Below are 9,579 nucleotides of genomic sequence, written 5' to 3' on the forward strand. Positions count from 1 at the left end.
TTTTTCTCTCCCTCTCTCTTTCTCTATTCCTCTCCCTCTCTCCCTTTCTTTCTCAGCTTCTTCAAAAATAAAACGCAAACTATGCAGTTACCCCCAACACTACTTCAAGATGGATGGAATAAGGGGTGGTGATAGGTTGAAGAATGAAGGAAAAGGCTTTTAAGTGAAACCAATCGGTTTAGAGACCAGCAAAACCTAAGAAACGATACCCATATTGCCCTAGGACGTATTTTAAGGATTGGTGTTGTATCAGGACCCCCCTTTTCCCTTCGTCCTACAAGGACCAAATTTTGTCACATGGTTTCTCAGATGATCATCAACTATTGTGTAAGTTTTGATGAAGTTCAATTGTGGAGTAATTAATGTTTTTAACAGTTGTTGAACCTCTTTAACAGTTGTTATAGAGATTCTATAGATTCTAAAGTAAGACGAAACATTATGTTGAAGTACTACTACTTATACTTCAACATTGTTTGTCATATTCAAAGACATTCAGCGGAATTGCGACATAATTGTGGCTACTTTAGAAGCCGTACAACCTCCAATCGCATGCCAACGCTCAGTTCTCTTGCTACTTGCAGATGCTCTTGGGTTCAATATCCGCTGACGTTTCAGTCTAGCCATATCCCTAACCACGTGGCGTAAAATTTACATCGAATCGCCGAACTCCACAAACTCCCACCCTAAACGAGGGTGTGATGAGCATTATTCAACGTTACAGCAGAATAAAAACCCTTGTAAGCTGTCAATGGTCACGTTCGGTCGATCGATAAGCGCCAACGGCTGCTGCCCTCCGGTGACGTGCTGGGGATTTGGGACTTTGAACCCCGCTGCTCGCGCGTTCCGGAGCTAATTAATGCGATTTGCTGCAGCTCTCTATCCGAGGGCTGCCCATTGGCCACCGTTTTGGCTTGCGCCCGCGACAAGTGTTGCTAATATAGCACTCAATCGGCCGAAGCAGTAAGGCAAGCCTGGGTTCAAGGTATTGTTTTTCCTCGTCCCTTTAGGGAGGTGGTAATTTGAGCGAGCGCGGGTTAGGCCGAAGAGAGGCCACCGGTGTGCCTGTTTCACCGTGCCGTCAGTGTAGGCAATGCATAAACTATGAACTGTTGGTACTGTACTGCCTTCGCTTCCCCGAGGGATCCCAACGTTGTGTGTCGACCTCACGACCTACCCGTTCCCACCTCAGCATCATGGCCCCAAAGAGGTAAATAGATTGGAAGTCGTTCCGGCGACGCATTTAGAGACACGTTGCTCCGCGCGCGCTCGCGCTACACACGTGAGACACGATAATCGTAAATTGACTTTGGTAAACTTAATTAATTAAACTTTAATGCCAAACGGATGCCATCCGTCGTGGTGTGCGTGCGTGCGCATGTGTTGCTTTCGAGGCAGCAGCCAAACGGTGTAGCCACGTCAGCTCCCGATGGCAACTGTCGAAAACTTTCGCTACCATCTTATTTACGAATCACGCATACGAAATAACATGTACAGGCCTCCGTGGGAGGGATCGCTTTGTCGCGGCCCCGGTCGGGGGAATCCGCGTGTCCTTCGCTCTATTCCGCGGTGGGCGTCTTTGCCCGGGGTCGCTCTGTCAAACGTCTGCGCGGTTTGGTGAAGCGAACTGCAACCGGTCTCAGGACGGCCTCAGCGATGCTGCTGGGTCGGCTGGCTCGCACTGGAGGCATTGCGAACGCGTCCCTGTTTCGGTGAAGGCGAATTTTCCGCGATTCCGCGAATGGCTGCATCAGTAGCAGCATGCTCACGCTGACGGCACGCCACGGTTCGCGAAGTTGGTTGAGGTTTTAGATTTGAATTATTGCGCGGCTCGGATTGGCTTGTGATTCGCGATTAGGCTAGCCCCGTCGGGATGCCTGGTAAGGTCTGAAGTCTGCGGATGCGATAGACATGGCCTGTGCATTCTGGGTGTTCCAACATTCCCGGGTAATTAAACAATCTCAGCACTGCGCAATCTCTAATATAGCAATCCTGTCACGAATAACATTTCATGGCAGGTTGTGTGGTTTCGCTAACGTTTCCATTTCTGCTAGGTGCGGAGCGTTCCGTCAGATGGATTGGATTTGAGATCAGTGCGTCTTAAATTTAGACGTGATCGTATTTCCTATGGCAGTGTTGCTTACAATATGTGTAAATATGGTACTATTTTTGTGTGTTCTTCTGGAAGGCGTTCCATATTTAATAGTTACACTCGAATGTTTTGGATCCTGCTAAGGTAACTTGTCTCACAAATGGAACCAGTCCATCAGACATCAACCATCAACTTATAATATGCGCCAATTTCTTGGCATAAGATCGACATACGTGGAAAGGTGATAAGTTTGTGACATTAGTCCATTCACTAAGACTTACTGACAAGGACTTGATTGACTTTACAAAGAAGCTCGATTTTTGGGTGCCACAACAATTTACAAAAAAAAAACTTAAACATCAAATTTCCTTCTGCGAAGTTTTGATCAAACGGAATGAAATCGACCCATTTATTCAACGAATGAGCACTGTGAATGAGAAATGGGATACATGCGGCAATATTGTGCGAATACGATCGTGGCCACGACTTGGCGAAGCAGCGCAAACGCTGGCCTAACCAGGACTAACGGGTTCTACTGTGGAAGGAAGGTTCTACTGTGTATTTGGTGGGACTTGAAAGGAATCATTTATTATGAGTTGCTTCCAACAAAACAATGCATATTTGACGGGAATCGTACCATCGGAAGCATCTTAAATAAAGTTTTGAATTTTAAGCAAAATACTGGGTTTCTTTCCAATCAACCTTATATTGTAGTAAGGCTAACGCCATTATTGTTAACAAAGATGAAGCTACTGGACAATTTTCTTCGTTTGTTTTGGAGGGATTTAGTATATAATTATTTTAATAGAAACGCATTGGTCAAATATTTTTTGCACTTAAGACGACGTCAAATGCCTCAGTAAGTGATGCAGTTTGCTAATAAGCTTAAATATCGCCGTTGTTAAATTAAAACGTAATGTTTCGCAATTTTATAAATCTTTAGTGGCGGAAGTTCGTTTTGCATCTCGACTATTCAAGGGATGGCGCCAGGAAAAAAAGTAAAACAAATCACATTAAAGGCCACGGGCACGGATCTGTGAATAACGTTGAAGGCGCGCTGTCGCTCGCGAATCTTCTGCACCATAAACACCCTTGATGTCGTGCCGTGCATGGCGGATGTGTTTCGACAAATACCATCGCGAAGCCGTGCCGTCCTGTTTCGTATTCGTGGCACACGCTTCGCGTACGCTCAGTGGCCACCCTCGGCATCCTTCGTTCCGCACACCCTTCGGCTCCCCGACGCACGTCAAGTCAATGGAGCGCGTTACATGGCGCGGTCTGCCACCGCGCGGTTGGTGCGCCGCTGCTGGGCTCGTAGACCATTCCCTGGACTGCAGCAATCAGTTATGCTATCAAAGCTGCAACGGTTTGAACATTGGCTCACATCACATTCCGTACACCCCAAGCGCCCGATTCCTGGCCACAGCGCACCCGAAGGCGGGCTAGATGGCGCGCGGAACGGAACCATTTTTCTTCGTCGTTTTGCTCGACGCCGGTTTTGCGTTTGCTTTCGGTGGACACGGACAACATGGATTTCTTTTACATTCGGCGACGAAGTTTGATGTTACGATACGATTCAAAGCGGTGTAACGCACGAAAAAGTACACGACGGGCAAACAAAGCGAAGCGCGTGGTGGCACCCGTGAATGAAGAAGCAGAAAACTCACACGAGGCCACACGGAGCGTGTTCACGAAGCGGTCGACCAGAAGGGGGGACAGCCGACGACAAAACGGTAGCAATTTTTGTAGACAGTTTTTTTGTTTTGAGAACCTTCAGTTATTTCAAAACTTATTACTAGCTCAATAATTCAACAAAAAATGTATCTTATGAATAAGTAAATTATTTGATTGCAATATCTAAAATTTAAATATTAGGAGGGTATTGTGCTGTCTTAGTCTTGAAGCCTATCGGTTGGGTTTAAATTTTATTTTAAATTTGGTAGCAATGGTTTAAAATATTCTGGTCGTATTGTTAAAAGTTGTATAAATTTAAACATATTTGTTTCTTTTTATGAATAAAACTCCTGATCCCCATTCATTAATGAGAAAATTAAACAATAAAGATGGGCTAAACTTAGAAATTAGTTGCAAAGTAATCGGTTGTGATGCTGTTCATAGATCTAGTGAGAGACTTAAGCTATAAGACGAGATTAAAGAAGATAAATAACTGCATTTTTTCTCAGGTTTTGTGATTTTATGCAGTGTTTAGTGTGTGTTTTGGTGACTTATTCTTAAATCATTTGTCTAACCAAAATACGGCAGTTCGAACCCCGGCAGGGCATTAACTTGAGAGCTCTCTTTAACTTCAAGTTAGTGTCTAATATGGCCCTGTCCGTTAAAAAAATAATCAATATAAAATAAATATTATATTAACAGTCCATTTTATTCGCGTGCTTGCTTCATTTTATCATATTATGGAAATCATAAAAAACATTAAAGTAATGCTTTTTATTTCCAACGGTTCAAACGGCACAGTTTGAACGCCTCCGTTTCGGCAACAAGTGTCCCGTTGCGAGAAATCCATCTCGTAACCGTACCGATCGGAAGCGACCAACAAGAAGAATCATAAGTGTTACAGAATTCATCTAAGATTTAATGCACAAACTGATAGCCCGGGACGATTGGGACCCAAAGAAAGCGACCTGTGTTAAACCCATGGAACATGGAACAAACTTAAATGAAACTTGAAAAATGAAATATCAATTTCTTCACAGGAACGGCGTCAAGGACGAGGTGGTTTCGCGCACACTACCCAGAATCGCAAACACAGCCCAGCAGCGACTTCCTTTGTCCTGGACGTCCAAGAATCCAAGCACACATAAAGCAGCACGAGGACGGCCCGTGGTATCATCCGGAGCGTAATGTGAGCAAATCAGACAGCTCAAATGATGGCACAAAACGAACACAACAACAGAGAGGGAGCTTGAACCGGTTCCAAGGGACGATGGCGCATGGCGCAAATTTACAACACCGCTACCGTCGCGTCCGAAGTGACATTACATCGAGTTACAAATGTCACAATCGCCCCGGTTCTCCGGTGCGACCGATCGTTTGACAGACAGTGCAGTGCCATTTGATCGCCCACTGTGTGTATGTTTTACAACCCGATGCTGCTCCTTTGCACAAGCGCGCCCACGTCCCCACGTGGGCCATATGCTTCTTTAAAGCCGATTACCGACCCCCGTGAGCTCAGTTTTACAACTCATCTGCCAGCGCCACCCATCACAGCGTATGCGAATCGCGAAGAATCATATTTTCATGACCCACGACCCCTTTGCGGTAGCATATTTTTGCTGGCAGATTTGACCTCGCACCTCGGCCCGGAGAATACGGCAGATTACATATGCACCCAAACACCGGCAGGTTTAATTCGCTACAGCACCAGTGTGGAATGTGGATGGATCGCTGCACTCAGTCACCACGGCCGCTACCTCATACACGGTCCTGGCGCTACCGGGGGAGAGGCTCCATCATCCGTGGCGTGGTAAAATGAAGTCCCTGAATGAGGAAACAATTTACTGTGGACGTTGTGTATCTCTTCTTTTTCGTTTTCATTTCGTCGACCGGTGACGGTCGAGTTTCCATTCGCCGTTCGCCACCCCGTTACGGGCGGGAAGTCAGACGAAGGAGCTTTTCTTTTCATTTGTCTTCCCCCGTGAACCCGAACAAAAAAACCTACGACCTACCGGCGAAAACTGGGTTGGACACACAGAGGACACGAGGAGGAGGGGTCCACAAAGCGCCACAGTTAAGTGAGAATAAAAATAGTGGCGTAAATCATGGGAAAAGAGGGTCCGGCCCTCTGAGCCGCCGGAACGGAATTATGGATGGTTCGCGCGGTGGTGATGCTGGGTGGGTGGAGGCAGAGGCGGCGGCCCCTCGGGAGGATGGTGTGTCAGCCCGGGCCGGTCGAAGCCGGGAGAAAAACTATTAAAATGATACATTATATTTAATATCAGGGGAAAATTTACGACAGAAAAATGAGCCTTTCATATATTTTCTCACTTAATAGTGGTCGCAGCGGTATCTTGCCGCATCCCGCTCCCTGGAGGAGGTGGTTGACCGTCCCTGGGCCGACCGACAGGTTGGTCGGTTTCTGTGACCGACGCTGGCTGGCGACAAGTTATCTCGGTTGGCCATGGGCTGGCTGTCCGGATCGTGGTGCCTTTTTTTGCCTTTATGCTCCGCTTTGATGCCGGTCCGTCGGATGCAAATGAAAAATAGTTGGAATCCTGTGCGACGAGCCGCGCGTTGGGAAGGAACGTGTGGGTGTGTGATCGCACCTTGGCATGTGTTGGGGCTTTGGCGGGGTTTTAATATGTACAGTTTTTCGGGTGAATGATGATGGAGCGGTTTTTTTCGGGATGGTCGGATTTTTCTAAGACGTAGACGGGTCGTAGGATCGTGTCGGATTCGTAGCCAACTGATGCTGCATGTTGTGATACGTTTTAGTTTTGGTAACGGACGGCGAACGGAAGCAATGCAATGCGTTTAAGATGAACGGAGCAGGGTTTGATAACATTTATGGTGTGATCGAAGTGTGAAGCCTTTTCGTCTATGTTTTTAAGTAATTTTGACAGTCGTAACATTTCCATCGATCAACTATCAGACGCTCTGTTGTTTGTGCCTGCCAATTTCCTTGTTGTAGGTCTGCCAACCATTTCCAAATATTTGATCATTTGTGCTACAAAAAGGGTTAAAGCTTTCATATACTTCGGGACCTGACTCTATTTCCCTTGCCTTTGTTACGCCGTTGTGCATTAGAGTCAGAGCTCTCACTAAAGATTCTGTTTTCTGTCTTTTTATTGTCGTCCAGGATTTTCGCATTATTATGGAATGAATTCTGGAGACTGTCCATCCGTGGAAAAGGTGACAAAGCCTAAGGCGAAAGACGAGGTTAAAATGATGGCTGTACCTGTCGATTTAGACTCCCTAGTTTTGCTGTTCATTCATCATTACCTTGTTTTGACACCAGGTAAATGATTTCAGATAAAAAAAAATTATTTCAGTTTGCAACCCACCTTTGAAAGGGTTATACCATGTCAACTTTTGTGCCTAAAAATGATGTTTTGCGGGGATTATTATTTTTCTTCTACCTCTTGAAGAAAACTCCTTCGAAATCGCACCAAATGCTTGTCGGGACTTGTTTTTAGAAGATCACAGTGCTTTCAGAAGTCTAAAATATTTCAAGATGGTGTTTTAGACTTAACAAACCAAAGCCTCAAAAAACTACAAAAAACCGTCATTCTGATGGAACAGAAAAGTGTAATGCTTCTTAAGCTCCTAAACCGGATGAAAATAATTTAATTAATTAATTCTCGTTAATTCTCGTCTTTACTGACTACAAATGATCAATTTGAACCATGCATCGAGATCGAGAAACGACCAAAACACCGTTTCTCTTATCTAAAATGGAGGCGCCTGGTGCCCCACGGCCTGAGGCTTCCATGGCTCCAAAAAGCAAAACTGTTTCATGATACTATCAAATCTCTTGAATGTGAGCTGCTATCCCCCCGCTGTATTCACCAAACTTGGCTCTTTCATAATATCATTCTTTTTCATCGATGGGACACGTATTGGCTGAGCAGCACTTCGTTTTTTTTCGAGGAAGTTGAAATTGGATGACTAATTAGTTTACTTAAAGAATCGAAGAATTCTTTCGTCTGGGAATCCATGATTTAGCAGAGAGATAGGAGAAATGTATAGCCAGCGTTGGCACATACTTTGAATAAAATAGAAATTTGCTTTAAGATTTTATAAACATTTTTTGTGTGTTAATAACAGTTCACTTCTCTACTTAAATTATGTGTGTGAAATAAACTAAAAAATAAAGAGAAACGAGAACAAATTACTACTAAGTACTACTAAGTTTTTGGAAGCAGTTTGGGTTAAGAACAATTGTTGATTCAAATGATGATTAGTCCTAGAACTAGGCTACACGATAAATGATATGCGATAGAATTTCACAGCGTTTGGTTACAATATTCTAGATTCTGAAAGCCATACGACTCCTCTAAAACTCAACTAATCAAACACTATTGGCAGGTGTCGGCGATCAGTGCATTCCGGTGGCGAACACTTCATCCGTGGGCTAATGTTACTTTAAAATCAGACCTTGCTCTGTGACACGAGATCTCTAGAAAATTGGTGAGTACCGGGCAGTCAGCAGCAGGTTTAAAGCATACGCTGGATTACTTGATGCGTACCGCTGGCTAATAAATTTTAATCTCCAATCACCGGCCCACACACATTCTCCCACATCAATTGATGAATCCACTACGAAGTAACTGATTTTAGATAGCAATTGAATTAATGGATTCAATTTATCAATTATCGGGTTGCTTCGCACTCGGGTTGCTTCAAGCGCAAAGCTCATCGATAAGAAAGACACAACACGGCCGAGGGACGGACGGATGGCCATAATGCCCGTGTAATGTTTGCTCTGCTCTACGTGCGCATTAAACCAACCGGCCTATTGATGTCGTTTATCGATTAAATGTTATTTATCTGACTCGGTTGATCTTTTTTGTTCCGGGCCCGTTTGAACGCGAATATTGCGACGCGTATTGGGGTGGGATAATTGCAACGCGGGCTACCAATACGGCGTGTGGCGCACGCGAAAAAAAAACACCCACACACGCGTGGGCACGTAATACAATTCACACCAAACGTACGCTTAATGAGCCTAATTTAAATTCACGCAGCTAAATAATACCACCGGGGAGTTTGGTGGAGGCGCCTGGTGGCCCGTGCGGTCCGGTGGAGCCGCCTGGTGCCTGGTGTCGAAGTGAGGAAGAAAAATGTCGCCCGTCCGACCGCTGTCCGTGCTGACCCGGTTCCCTCTTTCGCACCCTTTCTGTGTCCCGCCGGGGAACAGATAACAATTTAAAATCTGTTAAATTTGCAGATAATTGTAAAGCCCGGCCGGACCCTTTTGGTGACTCAATCGAATCGGAACATTGCGCGAATCGTTCGTTGACCATTATTACTATCGGCAGCATCATTATGCTCATCAGCGACCAGGTGGTCCGGACCGTGGCCGGTGTGACGGTAATTACCAGGATGGTGTTCCGGTCAAGCCCCAGGAGTGTAATGGGTTTTGGAGTGGTTTAGATTGGGCCAATTGGCTTCGACCGGGCCCCGTGATTTGTGTACGCTGGTGTGTGTGGTGGTCACCCCCTAACTCCTCGTCATCACGTGTGCCGTCTGCAAATACCACGCCTCCGAAGCAGAAGAATGGACCCAAAATCACGTTGCGATGCAATTATTCTATTAATTAGCTACCTGGCTACACCATCCGCGACACCATGGTCAAAAATTTTTTTTCCCCGGAATCCCTTCGCCCTGGCCACAGTGGGTGACATTAATGGTGACAAATGGCTGGCGGCAGTTTTTTGCTGTTGCTCGATTTCGAGCCCAGTGCACGTAGCGCAGCAGATGATTGGCGATTACATGCCGATCGCCAGTCGAGTGCGCGCGTGTGTGCAGCG

This window comes from Anopheles bellator, chromosome 1 (assembly GCF_943735745.2).
Source record: "Anopheles bellator chromosome 1, idAnoBellAS_SP24_06.2, whole genome shotgun sequence".
Classification (NCBI taxonomy): Eukaryota; Metazoa; Arthropoda; class Insecta; order Diptera; family Culicidae; genus Anopheles; species Anopheles bellator.